The 21,208-nt window shown below is 42.7% G+C and overlaps 1 protein-coding gene and 1 non-coding gene across 2 annotated transcripts in view; both read left to right on the top strand.

Moving 5' to 3' along the window:
• Positions 1-21,208, top strand: part of ARHGAP31 (Rho GTPase activating protein 31) — a 118,217-nt gene that overhangs the window by 52,162 nt on the left and 44,847 nt on the right. The gene's annotated exons all lie outside the window — the stretch shown is intronic.
• On the top strand, positions 15,101-15,205 carry LOC121159219. The gene has a single exon (XR_005884322.1). It is a non-coding gene; the product is annotated as a U6 spliceosomal RNA (small nuclear RNA).

The following is a 21,208-nucleotide window of genomic DNA, read 5'->3' as shown; positions in this document are numbered from 1 at the left end:
CTCAGGAGTCTCCAGATGTCCTCTGACTTTCTGACATAAAACGTAGGAGTTCTGAACATTCCTACAGTGTTGATCTAAACCACACCAGAACACATCACAGCTTGTACCCAACCTGGGCCCACCACATTTTCCCTTAGATGGTGGTTGGCTTTGTTATTGTTTTTTTTTTTTTCTTTCCATATTTTTCAAAGTCATTATCACAGTCCTCAAAATAGAGATCCTCTCAGTTTCACACCCTGATGTACTGTGAGTTAGTGAGTATGTGTAACAGAATGTTGTGCTATGCCTGCAAGGGCTTTGAAAGAACAGTTGTAACCTAGGGCAGTGGCTTCCAGGATTTTCAGTTCAAGTCCTGCATCTTCCTTCAATCCAGCAGTCCTCTGCTAAAAACAGATTGAGGTTATTCCTGTGAGAAAGTACACTGAGAAAAAAGAAAATACCAAATGTACATTAAGATCAAAAGACAAAATAAATTTCTCAATGGAATACTCAGAAGATTTTGGTTCCTGCTGCTTCATATAAAATTGAAAGTCAGAGCATGTTTCAGGGAAATTCTTAAAAAGGCAGTGACCAGCCAGAGGCTATGATTGAGCATTCCACGGGACGATGTCACAAAGACCTCTGAATCCTGAGTTGACACAGGGAATGTGTTCCCCAAAACACTGTGGTAAGTGCCAAAGTAACTAGGAGCTTTACGGTCCGTCGAACTCAAGATTTGTACTAAAAAATATTTTATTTAAATACACACGTGATGTAGTAAAATCCATAAATATGAAATATTTGATTTTTAAAATAAGAAATACATAGATAAATCTTAACAACTTATTTTCTTGACTACCCAGTGAGTCTATAGAAGTGTGGCTCCTCCAATCTAGATGAATTCACTTGCACATTCTGCTACGCATTCATTTGGAAAACCAGCAAAGATAATACTCTGGGTTAGGTGGGATTGGGTGTCTCAGAGACTCAGCTTAATGACCTCTATCACCAACTGAGAAAAATCAGTAAGGGGGAAAAAACCTCTTTTATTTCCCACCTTAAAATTCTTACTTTTCTATTTGAATGACAATGACAGACAGAGGGTAAGAGACAGAAAGAGATTTTCCATTCACTGATTCACTCTCCAAATGCCTGCAATAAGCATGGTGAAGCCAGGCCAAAATTATAGCCCAGGAACTCCACTAAGGCTCCCCATATGGATGACAGAGGCCCAAACACTTGAGCTGAGCCATCACCTGCTGCTTTCCAAAGTGTGCAGTAGCATAAAGCTGAATTAGAAGCAGAGAAGGAGGCAAGATTCAATCTGATGTTCTACGATATGGGATGTAGGTAATCCAAGCAGCATCTTAACCTGCTGGGTACCCACCCCACTCTTAATTTTCCATCTTTGAACTAAGGATAGTTATACTTGCCTTGCAGAGTTGTTGCATTGAACAGATATATATGAGACATTTAGCCAATGCCTGACATAGTGTAAAATATTCTAAGAAAAGGGACAAACAAGGGAAGATATACTCCCTACCTCAGAGGCAGACTGGTATCCTCCCCACCCACTTTCTCTAACAGTGCTTGCTGCCCTCCATGTATTCCTGTAATAAAATATGTAAGAAATCAAAGTTCTTCTCACAGGGCTGAGGTTGCTGTATGCATACAGATCAGAAGACCTTCACAGGTATGGGAAGGAAAACCCTGGCTTAATTGTCAAGGCTCGTTTCAGCCCTGTTCTCTTTTCTTCCAGAGACCAAGTGGGGGAACAGCTTCCCCTTGTCTCTATAGGGAGGCGAAGCATGGAAACTTCTGACCACCTAGAAACCTCTGACTGAGGCTTCTGTTTAGAAACCTCTACTGAGTAGTCGGCTCCCCGACACATCCACCTCACTGATGCCCACACCTTTTTTAGTTCCTCATGAGAGCTCTGTAGAGCACGTAGAAATGTAGGGGAAGGATATGTGGTTGTTGCTTTGTAAGAAGAGGGCTTTTAGGGATCACTGTTGTGGAGCAGGGCCTATCCAAGGGTCGGAGAGGGACTTAGAGATGACGTGGCCACATCGAACAACTGAGAGTACAACACACTCAACTCGAATTTCACATAAACAACAAACCATGAAAAAAAAAGTAGCCACTAGTCTTCAAGAGGTTTATGGAAAATGTATATTATGAAAGTATAATGTACTGATTTCAAGTTTTTTGCACCAAAGTAAAACACCATTTCATTTCATTTTCCACAGACTTTTCAAAGTCTCCTCATTTGTTGTATACAGTATTGGGGACTTATTTTACTAAAAATTTATTCAGTGCTTTCCTGAAATTCAGCTGTAACTGGATTTTTTGTATTTTGTCTGGCAGTGCACTCAGGAAAATAATGAGGAGATCAACCTCCATTTCCCTGTGCTTCTGTCTTAGATGGAGAGGACATAGTACTTCATGAACAGTCTAGCAAGCTGCTATTGTGCAAGTAGGCCCTTGTGTGGTAGAAGCCTGAGGCCCAATCCCTTTGTACTAAAGTCTCCACCGTGTGGGCTATGATACTGGTACGTGGAATAATCAAGTATAAAACAGGTCCTTAGTAAGTATCCATTCACTAACAGAGAGCCAGCATCCAATGAAACAATGATCACATCGAAAATCCACACAGCAATTGCTTTTTGATAGCCTACGGAGACACAGTTGTAAGCACTTTGCAGGTTATTTTATCTAAATTTTGCAAATGCCCTGTATTTTTATTTTATTTTAGGTATATTTTATTAGCTCCTCCTACAAATACAGAAACTGGACCTTATAAGGAATCTTTTACTGAAATTGTGGACACTTTCAACATGCTAGGGGTACTATCCATTATTACACAAAACAAGAGGTATAAACTGGACCTGCCTTGGCTTGCCAGGATTGTGATATTCTACTTATATGAGACATACCTGGATCTCACTGGTAGGAAGTGGCAATGGGAAGACTGGAACCCATGCAGAATAGCCACAAAACACATCCCCTTAATCAGGAACCGTATAGGAGGAAATTTATTTACAGGAACCTCTCGAAGCTCTCTTCTTCCATTTCATCTTTGGTGTGTAACACCCAAGTATAGAGTGGATTACAAAAGATAGTTGAACAGATGAATCTGGGAAGCCTTTATGGAGTGGGTAGATGTGTAAGCAAGGCTTGTCATAATGGAAAGGACCTGGGAAGGATCCCTTCTCTTACTTCACCTGTCTGTCTGCCAGATGTATGACGGGGTAAGTGAGACTGAGTCAGCCAAGTGATTACAAGCTAAAACTTGGAGACATAAACCACTTTGGACTGTCGTAACGAAATCTACCAGCCCCTGCCTAACTATTGCATATGAATTCCACTTAGCCTCACTACCTACCCGTCTTTGGTCTGGCTTTTACAGACTGAGATTTGAGCACATAATGTATGTCCTGACCAGTTGATTGTCCTCTGCTGGGTTACATAGCACCAGGGCAGCTCTGTCTTGGCAGAGCTGATTCCACCAAGGAAAGCCCTTCTAGACCTCATCAGTCAGCTCAGGAATGCTTTCCTAAACTGTGCTCCCACCAGAGCCCCTTGCCCAAGACCATACCCACCCACTCCCAGCCGCTCAGGTGGCACCCTCAGGGCCTGCTACTAACATCCTTCTCCAGTAAATTTTGAAGCCTAGGACTGTCAGTTGCAGTGTACTGTCTTGAAACAGGAATCAAGAGATTTTTAAAACAATAAACTCCTCCTCCTTGTGAAGATCTGCTTCTGACTTTGAACGAAGAGAAAGATGTGTAAAATGGAGAGACAATTTCTGACAGCTGATCCCGTCTCCTCTAGAGAGAGTTATTAAACCCAGTGACCCCTGCCTGACAACCTTAGAATGATTTTTTTTTTTAAGTCTTTCAAAACATTTCAGCTCTACCCACAATTTGGGTGCAACTGAACTAAACGATGGTAAGTTGAAGTCATGGGCAGTGTCTTAGAAGTTGTTTTTTTGAATCGTCACCCAGCATCATGTTTTGTATGTTGAAATTTAAAAAGATTTATTTAATTTGATTCTTAAGGCATGTGTAAACGTAAATACTCAAAATTCATTCATTCATTTTCTCCCTTCCTTCCTTCGTTTCTTTCTCTTTCTGCCTTCCTTCTTTCCTTTCTTCCTTCCTTTTTCATGATACATACAGTTCCATAGCACAAGGACGTGCCCCTCTATTTTCCTTCCCCCACCCCACTGTTTTCCTGCACATTATTACACTTAGCACTCTCCATACTGATTTTCGTAATGACTGCACTAGCTTACACTCCCACCAGCAGTGGAGTAGGGTACATTGTTCCCCACATGCTCAGTTACTTTTGACATCACAGTGCTAATTTATTATTTTTAAGTCTTAATCCTGAAAGTTAATAATAAAAGAAATCTTCACCAGTTTTCAAATTACTGCTGCCCCTTTTCAGTCTCCCTGCGGCTTTAGTGCTTTGCCATTGTAGAGCTGGGTGATTTCTAAATTTCCTGGAGCTTCAATTTCCTGGCACTGAATTAAACAGGTTCAACAAGATTATCTTAAATTTCCTTCCAAGTCCGACATTCCAAGATTCTTTCTGGCGAGCCAATAAGTGGAGCACAGGGATAGATTACTGAACAGATGTTTGTGGGTAGGGATGAGGTAGTCAGAAAGGAGAAAAGAAATAGGAATTCAGGGCCCGGTGCGGTAGCTCAGTGGCTAAAGTCCTTACCTTGCATGCCAGGATCCCATATGGATGCTGGTTCTAATCCTGGAAGCCCTGCTTCCCATCCAGCTCCCTGCTTGTGACCTGGGAAAGCACTCAAAGACAGACCCAAACCTTGGGACCCTGTATCCATGTGGAAGACCTGGAGGAGTTTCCTGGCTCTTGGCTCTGGTTTGGCACAGTTCCAGCTGTTACAGCCACTTGGGGAGTGAATCATTAGATGTAAGATCTTCCTCTCTGTCTCTCCTCTGTATATCTTCACTTTGCAATAAAAATAAATAAATCTTTTTTAAAAAGGAATATGATTTCAGGAAGAACAAAACACCAGAGACAAAGGTGCATTTGTAATCCCTTAAAATGTTTGCTTTGCCTTTGCTGTGACCGTGTCATCTGTCATGTCCTTCAAGGTGTCTGACAGTTCTGCATCTCAGCCCAGCCTTACCTTTTATTCATTTATCTGTATATGGCTCTGCCTTCTTCGTGGCTCTGTTCAAGATGAAGGAAATGAATGGACTGCAATCTGAAGTTGTAAGTAGTACCTTAAAAGCTTAAAGAGGGCCTGGTGTGATAGTCTAGTGGCTAAATCCTCTTCTTGCATGTGCCAGGATCCCATATGGACCCTGATTCATGTCCTGGCTGCTCCACTTCCCTCTAGCTTCCCTGCTGGTGGCCTGGGAAATTAGTAGAAGATGGTCCAAAGCCTTCCATACACCAGCATGGAAGACCTGAAAGAGATTCCTGGTTTCTGGCTTCAGATCGGCTCAGCAACAGCCATTGCAGCCACTTGGGGAGTGAACCAGCAGATGAAAGATCTTTTTCTCTCATTCTCTCCTTCTCTTTGTATATCTTTCTTTCCAGTCAAAATGAGTAAGTTTAATGAGATACACATAGCTCTTTGCAGAATTTACAGAATAGGAGAAAAGTGAATACTTATGGAAAACTCAAGTATAAATTGTGTACCAATTGCTAGACTTTCTTAAATATCCCTTACCCTTGGGCATCAGAAGAGCTTCCCAGCACTATTCTGGAACTAAGTTACTGTATGCCTAGATCATTTCTTTGAAGATCTCTTGCTTCCGGTTGATCTTCAGTGATCCTTGAGAACCCAAAGTCTTGCCACATTTCCTTTATGGAGGTTTTTCAGGGGTCCTGTTTACGCAAGCCTGAATGGAACATCAATCTTCACTGGTAGCCCCTTCTAGGTTGTTGCCCCCAGGACAAGTGTATTGATCTTGTGTGTCCAGAGTGCTTTTGAGTCATCTCTAACCCACTGTATAACCGAGTATAAAGATCCAAACCTGGACTTTACCTTATAAATCCACACATTCCTGGGATGCCTGGAATCAAATCTGATCACTGACATTTTCAACTGTAAATAGATAAATTCCAATTCTGAAGAAAGGGTGAGAAGAGAAAAAGAAGTTAATAGCAAAAGAGATATTGGATATCCAGCCCCTCTACCTACAGAGTGTCTGAATGATAAATTAGCATTGTCTTTAGTTGCCTGTATTCTTTACATACTATTTATAAATATCTCCTCCCTTAAGGTGTCCACAAACTTGACAGTACTCCTCAGGACTAGCTTCATCATTGAGTCTTTCTGGTAAAAATAACTTCTGAGGATTGCACTAAGAGCAGGGTGTGATGGTTGAGTGAGGAGAGGAACAAGCAGTATGGGTCACCACAATACCTGGCCTCTGAATGAAGGTCAGTCTTCAGAGAGGCATTTCAGAGAAGCCTCAGTAATTTTAAAATTGCACAATTCCAAATAAAGAGTATCATCTCCCCTGGCTCTTTCAACAAACAGCAGATTGCCACTAATTTTATGCCTGATGTTAAACAAGAGTCAATAGGTGATCTGTGAAGATCAAGGTTAGCAGAAGCGTGTCTTTTTGTTATGATATGTCAGAAAGTCACCAAGAGTCTCCATTGCTCAACTATGTTCTCTTGGGCCACAAAACAAAGGCTCATAGAAATTAGAATACTTTGACTTGGTGTTCAGAAACCTAGACAAATCAGCAGAGTTTGGTGTCATGTTTGTTACAACATGAAGTTGCAGGAAAAGCCCTAGGGAGGGCTACAATCAGACCTAGAGAGCACCACAGCGACTCCGTCTCCTAGGGCCATTTCAATCCGAGAAGAAGAATGCCAAGAAAGGCAAGATGGGAAACGGGACTGTGATGAGCTTGATGTAACTAGTAGGTTTTGAGTACTGACTTATATCTTGCAGTTTCTTTATTGAATTAATTTATTGGAGCTGACTTTGTTTTGTTTTAATGGAGTCTTCAAGGTTTTCATGTCATGTGCACACCAGGGACAATCTAACTTCCTTCCAATTTAGACGTCTTCTCTTTCATTGTCTTACCTAATTTTTCTGGCTGGAACTTCCAGTGCTATGTTGAGTAGAAGCGATAAGGGATATCCTTGCCTTGTTCCAGATCTCAGAGGAAAAGCTTTCCACTGTTCCCTTTTCAATTTGATGTTAGCTGCATGTTAGTCGATTAAACCCTTTATAGTGTTAAAGAATCCAGCATCTTCTGAAAGAGAGAAACACAATCAAATCTGTGTTTTCAAAAACTCAAAAAGCAGGGACATGGATTGAAACTATCTTAGAGTCTCAGTCTCCCCTTCCTGGCCCTTTTACCAAGTGATCAGAAAAACAAAATTTTATTGACACAAACTAAAAGGGATATGTCATAATTTTCCCAAGGATATTTCTGAGGATTTTCTGGGAACTCTCATTAAGTTTGAATTTTTATTGCACACTAATAAATGTATAAGAACCTCCAGAAGGCTAGGTTCTACACAGTGGCCATCTCTTCAAGGTCTGAGTCCTGTGGCAACCTCTGTGTGTATAGACCGCCTAATCTTAAAGTGAAACCAACAGAGGTTTTTGATTGGTTGGTTTTCTGCTTATAGCATTTATATAATGAGAAAAAATATTAAATGTAGCAAGCATTGGACTAGTGCTTAGAATAAATGAGTTGCCTGAAAAGGGTTACATAGACCGAGGAAGTGCTGTTGTTTTCAGCAGGAAAGAGAGGCCTTGTAACAACAGGAAGCACTGGGAGGCCTCCGGACCAAGCCTTCCAAGCAAAGCCTCTGGAAACAATGGCTGCCTGTGGCTCAGGAATATTGGGCAGGAAATGGAAGGATGCTTGGAGGGAGGGGGGCAGGAGAAGCTGATAAGTACTACCTGACTGTTCATCTCACGGACCTAGCAAGCCAAAGATGAAGTTCTAGTTACTGGTTCTATTTTCTAAACGCTTTCCATCTCCCATCGGAGGGGAAAGAAAGCACTTTAGAGAAAAAAAGAGAAATGAGAAGAGCCGTTGGTGTCTTAGGAAGCTGTACCACTTGGGAAATCAGAGGGTAAAATAAGCAAAAGACATTTCTAGAGCGTGATCACATCACTGGCGAGAGGATGTTCAGAGGAACTAAGCACCACTTGCAAGGAGGAGGAGGAGTCAAACTTCCATTAAAGAAAAAGATTGGGGCTAATGGGTATCCATCCATACTATAGGTGATACGGCTATAGAAAAGCCTATGGGGATTGAAATTAATAGAAAATTCTGTTCATCTGGACGGGGTTTGTTAGGGAATCATGACTAGCACAAATGAGAAGAAAAGAAAAACCCACTAATAAACAAAAAAATAACCCTAATGGTTTGTCCAGGAAGACCTAGATGTAAACCAGAACCCGCAGCCCTGAAACTTGTAGGTAGAAATTAAATCTGCCTTTTTTATTTGTAGCATAGCTTCTCCTCCCAAGAGGAAGTTGACAGACCCTGGTAATGTTAGACCAGGAAGCAACATTAGTAATCATCTAGATCCAGAACTTGATCCTAGTGCACAGGGCAGCACGAGGCTGGGAGTGGCTAATTAGCTCAAGGACACACAGCTGGTTCATATTGCTGTAACAGCACCCAGTACCTGGGAGATACCTGGGGGAAGTCCGATTCAGGAAGGATCATTACTCTCCTGTTAGTCTTAAAACCTAACACCGGTAGGTCAGTATAAAATCCAGCTTTTACAATCTCTTTTTCTCCCTCATCCAGTTGCTCTAAGGTATAAAGTCATCTCTGGAATCTGCTGTTGTCTGATCCTCTATTCTTCACCTGTGCCTTGGTTTTTCTAATTTGAAGTTTATGGTTATAAAACGTACTAGGAAGTGAATGAATTTTGAATTCAGTCAGATTTGCAATCGCACCCCAATTTCTCCACTACTTGTTTAAGGATAAATCACATAACCATACCAAATCTTTGTTTTCTATTTGGAAATAGAAGTATAACTGTCTACACTTCAGAGTTGTAGTAATTTAATAGTAATGATGATGATGGTTACCCATGGAATTCCACATAGCATTCGGTTAATCCATGCCTGTGACCACCCTAGAAGCATGCAAAAAAAAAAAGAAAGAAAAAGACCCTCCCACACACACAGGTAGCTGGCCACACTCAGAGGTGAAAAAAGTTTACATTGTCTTCATTTTTTTTTAAATTGGAAAATCAGATATACAGAGAGGAGATGAGACAGAGAAGATGATCTTTTGTCTGATGATTAATTCCCCAAGTGGCTGCAACAGTCAGAGCTGTATTGAACTGAAGCCAGGAGCTTCTTCCGGGTCTCGCATGTGGGTGCAAGATCCCAAGGCTTTGGGCCATCCTCAACTGCCTTCCCAGGTCACAAGCAGGAAGCTGGATGGGAAGCAGGGCTGCTGGGATTAGAACTGGCACCCATATGGAGTCCTGGCACGTGCAAGGCAAGGACTTTAGCTGCTAGGCTAATGTCCTCATTCTTAAGATGATTGGTGTTCCTGAAACAGGTTTTCTCTGCTTGTTTATCGCTTATCAACCTGCTTAGTTCAAGACTCTTCTGCCCCTGGGACTCGCTCTGAGGCTTCTGTGGCCAGCCTCTTTATCTATTACAGCGTAAGAGCCTTCATTAGATAGTATCCCCAGGAGCAGATGGCTGGAAGGGTGCTTATCCACTAAATAAAATCTTCATCAGGTGATTCTCTGCTCCTTATGCAGCTGAGGAATGGAAGGATTTCACTTATTTATTTTGTTTAAACAATTGTAAATGATATGTTCACCAGTTTGACCTGGGAATGTGCTGCTGGGGTTGAGTGAGGGCAGTCCTATGTAGTCCCATCTGCCCCTACAGATATTCTGAGAGCCAAACTTCTATACAGAGGAACCAAAGCCTTTAGCAACTACCCAAAGCCCAAAACTTCCATTTTCAACTGTAGGACAAAAATCCTTTATACTCAGTACTGTGTATAAGGTGAGCAGGGCCCTGTAGAACGGGAGGACTCTTGGCAGGTTTGTTTTCCATGTTGGTAGCCTCATCACACCCTACCATTTTTTCTCTACTCCGCACCACCGTTTCTCCGAGCCAAACACACACCCCAGAGACACTGAGGGAGGGCTTCTCTACGCTGTTTCGGCTTGCTCACCAACCCTCCCATGATATGTGTGTTGGTTTTTTTCACCACAAATCCAAAAGCCAGACGTTGTAGGTCATGCAGGAGGTCTTTATTTTCAATAAAGAGGGTAACTGCAACCGGCATGGAGGGAAGGAGAGGCGATAAGAATAAGGGAAGAGGTACCTTTATAGCCTCCAGTGGGTATGGCGAGTGTGGGCTCAGGGATTGGCAGATGTGGCTTGTAGGTGGATACCAAGGATAAAGGTGGAGCACACGGTTTGAACCTAAAGGTCACCAAGATTACTGAGGCAAGTGGGACTTAATGGGGCTGAGACCTAGGGGATTTATGGCAGTGCTGGGTTAAGCATTCCAAGCATTCAAGGTGGCGCCCAGTCCAGGGTGGTGGGGTCAAGGGTCAGATCTCTAGGCCCCCATTCAAGTCATTCCTTACAGTGTGGACCCAGCCTCTTTGACAGCTCTCAGCCAGGAATGAGCAAGAAATCGAAGACCACAGCTTGGAAAGAAAGAGTCCTGTCACTTCCCCTTTGCTGTTGACACATCATGGGAGGTTTTTCACACTGACCTTAAAAAGACACCTTATTCCTGCTCTTCTCCTGCAGACACAGAGGGCAAAACTGGACATTTCTCTCACTCACCTTTTCCCTCACCCCTGCCTATGAGTCTACAGCCCCCTCCACTTTTGTAATAAATTTTAAAATAAAATTTTTAAATTACTAAAAAACAAAGCAAAAACAACCTAAACATTAAAAAAGGGAAAAAAATGGAATGTTTTCTCTTTGCAATGAAATGCTTCTGGCAGATATTTTCCTCCCGATTGCCTGGCCCCTGACCTCCTTCTCCAGGACGTGTACTCTCCAAGGGGAGAATTTGGGGTGGATTCTGATGAGGAGGCTGAAGCTCTGATCCCAGAGCATTATTCTTTCTCTGCATTATTAGGCATTATTCTAAAAGAAACTTGAAAGCCACTGGATGTTGTAGAGCTAGGGGGTAGTTTAACATCAAGGCAGTGTTTTTTAAAAGATCCATCTGGCAATAGAGATGAGTCATCTTAGCAGTGATTCAAAACTCGCCCAATTTACCTGGATACTTCTGTTCCACCAGTCTGTTCTAATCGGCCTTCCCAGAATTCATCATTATTTCTTGTTTTCATCATTCTGTTCTTTATATACCAGAAACAGAAATATTGTCTAAGTGCTTATTCCCTGCAAGGTCTTTAACCAAGCATCCTGTATACACTGTAGTACATATTACATGACATGATATCATATCTTGTCATTTCATATTGTATGATCTCTAATCATCCTGATATATTAGTGCATCATTATGTTTTATTGCATCATCTTTTTAAAAAAGATTTATTTATTTTAATTGAAAAGTCAGATATATATAGAAAGGAGGAGAGATAGAAATATCTTCCGTCCGAGGATTCACTCCCCAAGTGACCGCAATAGCCGGTGCTGCACCCATCTGAAGCCAAGAGCCAGGAATTTCTTCCAGGTTTCCCACATGGGTATAGGTTCCCAAGCTTTGGGCTGTCCTCGACTGTTTTCCCAGGCCACAAGCAGAGAGCTGGATGGAAAGCAGGGCTGCCGGGATTAGAACCGGCTCCCATATGGGATCTTGGTACGTTCAAGGCGAGGACTTCAGCCACTAGGCCACAGTCCCGGGCCATATTGCATCATCTTGAACTGTTCTACTTTATCCATTTAATTCTCAACATTGTGAACCCTTGAGCATGAGGTCCTAGTTCACCACTCTTCAATGTGATCTGTCTTCTACAGCTTACACTCTAAATGCACATAATTTTCTATTTTTGTTCACCTAAATGCTTTGACTTCCTCATTATGTGTAATCTTTTTTTTTAAAAAAAAAAGCTTTTTTCACCTGTGTAGGAACCTTAACATATTTTGCTTGATATTTCCATACTGAGAAAGTTACTTTGTACCTCTGAGTTTCAGTTTCCTCATTGATAAAACAGGAAGGAACACTTACCTTGTGAAGTAGTTTCGAGGATGACAGTAAAAATATATAGCTCAGGGACCAGCGTGTACTAAGTATGTGCATGCAATAGTTGAGTGTGATCTTTTTAGCGCTTCTTAAGGGCAAGTTTCTTACTCCCTTTTTTGCTCCTTGCACTTCAGTAAATACTCCTGCTACTGTAAAAGGGGAATCATTGTTACCAGGGAGAAGGCTGAAAGGATAGCAGAGACGTAAGCGGTGTCTGTTAGGCATGGGGGGCAGAGTGTGACTCAAAGGGAGACCATGGACATTCCCACAGTACAGGGCTCACTTGACCTGGCCACCTGACAGCTTCAAAGTGAGAAGGAGCTGGTCCCATGGCACAGTGGACAGCATTCTGTTCTCTGAAAGTAAGGAGAGAGGAATTTTTTTAAAAGATTTGTTTATTTTTATTGCAAAGTCAGATTTGCAGAGAGAAGGAGAAACAGAGAAAGATCTTCTGTCCCATGATTCACTCCCCAAGTGACTGCAAGGCCAGTGCTGCGCCGATCCAAAGCCAGAAGCCCAGATTCTCTTCTGGGTCTCCCACGTGGGTGCAGGGTCCCAAGACTTTGGGCCATCCTCAACTGCTTTTTCAGGGAGCTGGATGGGAAGCAGGGCTGCTTGGATTAGAACCAGTGCCCATATGGGATCCTGGCGCATTCAGAGAGAGGACTTTAACTGCTAGGCCACCGCGCTGGACGCAGGAGAGAAGCCCTGAAGCTCCAGAATGCGATCTGCTATCCACCGGGAACCTCCCTCAGCACTGTAGCGTAGATATTCCATAGGTACTCTGGGCCAGGAGATTAGGCAAACACTCCAGCTTCACAAGGGATTATTGCCTCTCTAGGGAAAGGATTTCAACAATCGTTTAGAAGTTGCCTCATTGATTTCAGAAACCTCTCCAAAAGGATCTTTTCAAAAGCATGTTTCTTTATTTTTAAAAAAAAAAAAAAAAAAGTCTCTTAGTTTGAAAGGTAGAAAGAGATTGACTTTCCATCTCTTGGTTCTCTTCTCACATTCCTAAAGGAACTGAGACTGAACAGTGTCCACATTGGTTGCCTGTGCTACATTTGGAGGCTTAACTTGCTAATCCATGCTGCAAGCCCCAAACAACACAATTTAAAATGAACTAAGAATCTGACTTTTTCTTAAAGAAGATATACAAATGTTTGGTTAAAAAAAAAAAAAGAAGAAGAAAGATGAGGACCCGGCACGTTAGCCTAGTGGTTAAAGTCCTCGCCTTGCATGTGTTGGGATCCCATATGGGTGTCAGTTCTAATCCCAGCGACCCTGCTACTCATCCAGCTCCCTGCTGTGGCCTGGGAAAGCAGTTGAGGACGGCCCAAAGCCTTGGATCTTGCACCCATGTGGGAAATTGGAAAGAAGCTCCTGGCTCATGACTGTGGATAGGCTCAGCTCCAGCCATTGTGCTCACTTGGGGAGTGAATCAACGGATGGAAGATCTTCCTCTGTCTCTTCCTCCCTGTTTATCTGGTTTTCCAATTAAAAAAAGAAAGAAAGAAAAGATGACCAAAATCATTTGTTATCAGAAAAATGCAAATCGAAACCATAGTGAATACCACTTTACATCTACTACGATGGTTACAATCAATAAGATAGACAATAAATAAGTGTTGGTGAAGATTTTAAGAGTTGGAACCATCATACATTGCTGACAGGATGTAAAATGGCATACCTGCTTTGAAAAACAATTTGACAGTTGTTCAAAAGTTAAACATGGAGTCACCCTATGCCTCAGCCATCCTACTCTTGGATATATATCCAAGACAAACGTTCTTGGCAACATTATTCATAATAGCTAAAAAGAGAAATAACTTAAGTTTCCATCAACTAACAAATGAACAACAAAATAAGACATTTATTTGGAATATTATTCAGCCACAAAAACGAATGAAGCAGGGACACGTGCTATTTCATGGCAGGTCTTAAAAAGTTACATTGTGAGGGCCCGGCGCGGTGGCGCAAGTGGTTAAAGGTCCTCGCCTTGCACCCCCGGGATCCCATATGGGCGCCGGTTCTAATCCCGGCAGCCCCACTTCCCTTCCAGCTCCCTGCTTGTGGCCTGGGAAAGCAGTCGAGGACGGCCCAAAGCTTTGGGAACCTGCACCCGCGTGGGAGACCTGGAAGAGGCTCCTGGCTTCGGATCGGCATAGTATCGGCCCGTTGCGCTCACTTGGGGAGTGAATCATCGGACGGAAGATCTTCCTCTCTGTCTCTCCTCTCTGTATATCCGCCTTTCCAATGAAAAAATAATAAAAATAAATCTTTAAAAAAAAAAAAAAGTTACATTGTGAGAGAAGGCAGTCACAAAGTTGCATACTGTGTGATTTATGTCGCATAACTAGAACAGGCAAATCCACAGAAACAGAAAGTTGGTTAGTGTTTGCCAGAGGCTGTGCAAAGAGCAGATCCATAGGGAATTAATAATAAGGATGGGATCGTTTGTTTTGCTTTTTAAATTCATTTATTTGTTTGAATAGGCAGAGTTACAGAGAGAGGGAGTGCTTCTATACACTGATTTACTCCCCAAATGGCCCCAATGGCCCCAATGGCCAGGTCTGGGTTGGGACAAAGCAAGGATCCAGAGAATTCTACCAGGTCTCCCATGTGGGTGTTGGGGCCCAAGCACTTGGGTCAATCTTCCGTTGCTTTTAGTGGTGCATTAGCAGGAGGCTGGATTGGAAGTGAAGTATCCGGTTCTTGAACCCAAAGTGCTGGGATGCCAGCACTTTAGGTATTAGCTGAAGCTAATGTTATGCCTCAACAGCCTTGGCCCCTGAAACTTCTTTTTGAAATGATGAAAATGTTTTAGAATTAGCTAGTGAGTTGATTGCTTTACCTGTAACTTTACTACAAATCCCTTAGTTTAAAGAGGTAAATTTTATGGCATTTGAATTATAGCCCAATGTTTAAAATTAAAACAAGTGCTCACTTCGGCAGCAAATATACTAAAATTGGAACGATACAGAGAAGATTAGCATGGCCCCTGCGCAAGGAGGACACATAAAAATTAAAACAAAAACTTTGCTCCAAATGCAGGCAGCAGCCCAAACATATTTAAACATTTTTTTTCTTTAGAAAATTAGAAAGCACTTAATTTATTAAGTTTATATTGTTTATTTGAAAGGCAGAGCTACAGGCACAAAGAAATCTTCCATCTGTCAGCACTGTCCCCAGATGTCTACAAGAGCTAGGTCAGGCCAAATCCAAGAGCCAGGAAATCTATCTGCATCTTCCACAGGGGTGACAGGACCCCCAATACTGGGGGCATCATTTGCTGCCCCCAAGATACATTAGCAGAAAGCTTCATTGGTCGTAGGTGGAATTCAAACCAGCCATGCCAGTGTAGATTCAGTGGCCTGATAATTCTATATTGGTAAGAAAAAAAGAGTAGAGGGCCCGGCACGGTGGCGCAAGTGGTTAAAGGTCCTCGCCTTGCACGCCCGGGATCCCATATGGGCGCCGGTTCTAATCCCGGCAGCCCCGCTTCCCTTCCAGCTCCCTGCCTGTGGCCCGGGAAAGCAGTCGAGGACGGCCCAAAGCTTTGGGAACCTGCACCCGCGTGGGAGACCCTGAAGAGGCTCCTGGCTTCGGATCGGCATAGTATCAGCCCGTTGCGCTCACTTGGGGAGTGAATCATCGGACGGAAGATCTTCCTCTCTGTCTCTCCTCTCTGTATATCTGCCTTTCCAATGAAAAAGATAATAAAAATAAATCTTTAAAAAAAAAAAAGAGTAGAAATTGAGACAGAGATAGCAAAGGACCATCAGGATTACTGGGGTGGATGATGCAACTGTAGGCAAGGAGTGCCTCATTGGGGTGAAGAAGAACCATGGCATAAAAGGGTCAGACTTTAAGAGGGACAAGGAAAGGATAGGAAAGACAAAACAACAAACAGGCACTCTAGAGAAAAAGAGAGAGAAATTATAGGGTGCACTGCAAGATAGCTCTCAGATTCTTAGGGAAAATATGTGTGTGTTTCTATATAAATGCCTAGGAATAACAAAAAGTGGTTTACATCTTCATCTTTTGGTAAAATACAGAAGAGGAGGCTCCTTTACAGTACAGGAAAATTATTTAAAATCTCCCTTCTGAGCCCCTGCCTGTGGCACCAGCATCACACATAGGCATCACTTTGGGTCCTGGCTGCTCCACTTCTGATCCAGCTCCCTGCTTATGGTGTGGAAAAGCAGTGGAAGATGGCCTAAGGCCTTGGGCCCTGCATCCACATAGGAGATCCTGAAGAAGCTGTGGTTCAGCACAGCTCAGCCCCAGGCGTTGTGGCCATTTGAGAGTGAAACAGCAGATGAAAGATTGACCTCTTCTCTTTCTCCTCTTCCTCCTCCTCCTTCCTCTCTCTAACTCTGCCTTTCAAATAAAAGTAAAATAAATCTTTTTTTTTTTAAGTCCCCCTTCTCTTTACCATATGCAGAGCAATAGATTCTCAAAGGATTTACTCCTGGGCAGTGTCTGGTCTCACTCTTTCACATTCCCATCCTCTACCCGCTAGTACCCTTATTCCTCACCCACTGCCAGCTCAGAAGGACCACCTTCTGTCAACCCAGACAAGATGATGAACATACCCATTACAGCCCAAAGGCTCCCACCTTGAGCCGCCTTTGTCATCCTTACCTCCTGCTTCTTCCCTAATTTCTCTCACTGTAAAAATGTTTCCACATTTCTAGAATTTCATATAAATAGAATAACATAGTATATAGTCTTTTATACTCTGCTTTCTGTCACCCAATCTAGTGCATTTGAGGTAACTCATATTTTTTCATTCCTTTTTGGTGCTAAACAGTACTCCACTGTATCTGCCCATCATTAGAATGAAGGATCCAGAGAGAAAATGGAATATGACCAACAGCAGACCTTAATCAGATCCCAAGTAGAAATGGGGAATGCCACTGCTCCCTAAAATATAAGTGCAACTTGCACAATGAAAGAATGTGACTGCTGCGACCATGCAACTGAGCAGATAAAATTGTGCTGTTTTGGGTTTCTGTCTCCAGATCTGATTATGTCCCCAGCCACATGGCTGAATGAAGCATCTTGCAGAATTGTGCTACTGGGGATCTTAAAGGAATGATTTCACTGATGGTTTGCTCTGTGTTAAACCCTTGAGGAGTGCCCCAACACTATTTATAAAGGCAAATTGTCTCCTAGCTATTCTAAGCTAGAGCAAATGGGACAGACATCCATTTAATGTTATAATGTTTCGTAAACTGCAAACCATAAATCAGAAGCAAGAATTTTTTTTTTTTTGCCATCAGAAATAACCTGAAAATGTATTTTCTGCTCAGACACAAAATTAACATCTGTGATCACTGATCCCAGAAAAGCCAGTAAAAGGGACTTGGGAACTTGGAGAACCATCAGTGAAACAATTCAATGCGGTTATATATTATGTCATAGTCAGTAACTGCGTGTTCCTTTGTAGGAAGAGATTTGAAGCAGTTTGGGCCCAAGATAAAGCTCATAGAACTAGCTCTGTGACTCCAGCCTCCAATGTCAGTCTTTCCCATGCCAAGCTGACAATTGAAGCTTTCTTTCCATCTCTAATTACTCAGCTATTTTGTATAAGCCTCTCCACTGTCCAGAAGCCTAGGGTGTCCTGGTTGGACCCTAGGGAAAACAGGCTAAAGAATTTGAGGCTTTGAAACGAAAATCTTAGCAGCTCCCACACAACCACCTTCCATCATTATCCTTAGATCCTTGCTACCTCAAAGTGTGAGCTGAAAATTGGTAGCACTCACATCAGATCAGAATTTGTTAGAAGTGAAAATTCCCTGCGTGCCATCCTCTCTGCTGAACTGGAGAGAATTGCGAATTCCCTCCAACCTCTCTAACTGAACTTGAAACTCTGTCCACAAGATCCACAGGTGATTTCTATGCTCACTGTAGATGTTCTTCATCTTCACGTGCACCAGAGTCGCCTGGAGGAGCCTGCTGTGCAGGACTTGATCCTGGTAACACAGGCCAAGACACTGCTCTAATGTCTAGAGCCAGGTGATTGCACGGAGAGGACATGCATCTCTCCCTGCTGTCAGAATGATGGAGAATTTCTACATCTTCCGACTCAGCCCAAGTCGAGAATCAAGGATTGAGACTGTGTCATTTTCTTTTCCCTTGGGCTGTTTTAACATTGCCACCTGTTTCAACAAGCCATGGATGAGAGGTTATAGGGCCTTTGTAACAAAGCCAGAAAAAATGGAATGTGTTTTTCCCACCTGAAAGAAAGGTGGGGGGCGACAATGGGTCCAGTGTGGTAGCCTAGTGGCTAAAGTCCTCGCCTTAAACGAGACGGGATCCCATATGGGCACCAGCGCTAATCCTTGCAGCCTTGCTTCCCATCCAGCTCCCTGCTTAGGGTCTGGAAAAGCAGTGGAGGACAGTCCAAAGCCTTGAGACCCTGCACCCATGTGGGAGACTTGGAAGAAGCTCCTGGCTTCAGATTGTTTTAGCTCCGGCTATTGTGGCCACTTGGGGAATGAATGAGCAGACAGAAGATCTTCCTCTCTCCTCCTCTTTGTATATCTGCCTTTCCAAAAAAAGTAAATAAATCCTTTTTTAAAAAAAAAAAAAGTAGGGAAGCCTGAAATGCTGCAGCTGAGAGCTACAGGCCTGGAAGGTCCCCGCCTGAGAATGGGCTGGGACAGGTTGCTGACCTTGTATTGCCTGTTTTGTGAAGTGTTTTGTGCCGCACTTTTAAGTCTGAAGTTTTACCTTTGAGTCACCTCGTGACTACTCAATGTTTAAGTCTCCCTGTGTCCTGCCAAGCTCAAGAGCCATGTACGTTGGTACAAGCAGAGTTCCCAGACTGCTAATTTCCAATCCTGTCACTGTTGGATTCTACTGTCTTTGTACTACAAAGATAACACCTTAATGCACAGAAAAGAAACTTTTTGGAAGCAAAATTGCTTTCAGACTCCAACATTTACCAAAGAAGGAGATCACAGCCGTTTCTAAGAGCAGAGGCGAATTTTTCCTGGTATGAGGAAAAATTGGTTCTCAACCCCAGGTATCCACTGGTTAGAAAGAGGCCAGCACTGCTTTCACCAAAGAAATTAAATGACAAATAGAAACAGTGATGGCATTGTGACGTGTATTCTGGGGTATGTGTTGCATTAAGCATTTTTGTCCTAACTTTGAACTAATAAACTACTATACTAACTTTCAAGATGTGGAAACTGAGAAAGAGTCATAGTTTTCTGTCAGTTCCATAGGCAGCTGGGTGTCTAAATTTATACTCTCGGTCATAAACAACATGCAACAGGTTACAAACAGTTTAGAATCATGGGAAAAGAGTCAGTCATTATTGTGATTGGGGTTTTCAAGATAAGTATGAGGTAACTTCAAAAAGTTCATGGAAGGGCTGACGTTGTGACATCATAGTGGGTTAAACTGGCACTGGTAATGCTTGCATCCCAAACCCAAGTTTCACTTTCTGATCCAACCTCCTGCTAAGGTACCGAGAAAGGCAACTGAAGATGTGCAAGTGCCGCGAGGTGCGAGGCAGACCACGCCAGACAAGTATGGGATGTATTAAAGGAGTCTTGAGTAACCAAACTTGAAGATGATAGTGCCTACTAGAAATTAGTAAATGAAGTCACCATGGCAATCCAGTCTGCATCAAAACCCTGGGAGGAACAAATGGTCCTATGTCCCAGCTTCCCCAACATTATCCTAAGAGTCATGCAGCGCACAGCCTAGACACGCTTAAAAAGCTGCAGATAGTCACCTTTTCCTGACTTCTCTGTCCACATGCCATCACCTCTCCTGGAACCCTTGAAAGTACACGCGTCAGAAATACAAAGCGTCTTAGTATTCGCATTTTCACTGATTTGCCCAAGCAGTGAACAGAGGGTGAGGCATACAGACACACAGGGCCCATGTTCAGGAGCTACCTGTCCTTGGACAGAAGATCTTCATCTCATTCCTCTTTGTAAATCTGCCTTTCTAATAAAAATAAAGAAAATAAATATTTTTTAAAAGAAATTAATAGAAAAGTAAAATGAAGATATTTATTTTGTACAAAATATTTTTAAATGCATGCATGCTTTTTCCATAATATGCTTTCTTCAAGAGCTTTTTAAAGATCATCTGTATATAGGGGCCTGTATATAGCTGACTATCTACCTATCCATTCATCCTTCTGGGCACTGGAACTTTTTCTATGAAAACGGAAGAAAAAATTTTACACACCCCCCCCGCCTTTTTTTTTTTTTTTTTTGGAGATATAGAGAGGAGGAAAGTCAAAGAGAAAGATCCTCCATCTGCTGATTCACTCCCCAAGTGGCCACAACGGCCGGAACTGAGCTGATCTGAAACAAGGAGACAGAAACTTCTACTGGGTCTCCCATGCAGGTGCGGGGCCCCAAGGCTTTGGGCCGTGCTCTACTGCTTTCCCAGGCCACAGACAGGGAGCTGGATAGAACCAGTACCCATGTGGGTTCCCAGCGTGTGCTTCAGCCGCTAGGCTAATGTGCTGGACCCATAGCTCCCTTCTTGATAAGACATATTACATTGTAGCTTTTCTAGTTGAAAACAGGTGGAAGCTCTGGATCCCTGCCTGCCCATTCCCACAGCTTTCTCACTGCACCCTGTTCAACCCTTATAGGAAATATTTCTACTTCTGTGGCTTCTGATCTCAATATTTCCAATCCCCAAACCACTCCCCGACCTCCTCCTACCTGGGTTAGCTGAAGATTTTTTCCAGTGTCAGTCATGGAGAACAGGAATAAAGCACAGGAATGTCCTGAAGGGGAGTGGCTCTCGGCACACAAAATATGTGAGTGACAAGCTGCAGTAAAATGAACATTGTGGAGCACCTAAAATTACAGCTGGTTAAAGGCAGCAGGAACAGGAGGTGTTTATAAAGTATTGTAAGAGAGAATTCAGGTAGAGTGTTAAATCCAGATACCTGTCTCTTTATGTGTCTATTCACCTAAAGATACAGTCCAGCTTGGTCTTGTGTGTAGTTGTAAACATATGAAATAGACTTTAATGAAGTGGTATTCATTTAATCTGAG

Source organism: Ochotona curzoniae, unplaced genomic scaffold, assembly GCF_017591425.1.
Source record: "Ochotona curzoniae isolate NIBS_2020 unplaced genomic scaffold, NIBS_Ocur_1.0 contig_4093, whole genome shotgun sequence".
In the NCBI taxonomy this organism is placed as follows: domain Eukaryota; kingdom Metazoa; phylum Chordata; class Mammalia; order Lagomorpha; family Ochotonidae; genus Ochotona; species Ochotona curzoniae.
Note: the sequence above shows the minus strand (reverse complement) of the source record. Positions and strands in the feature narration are given on the sequence as shown.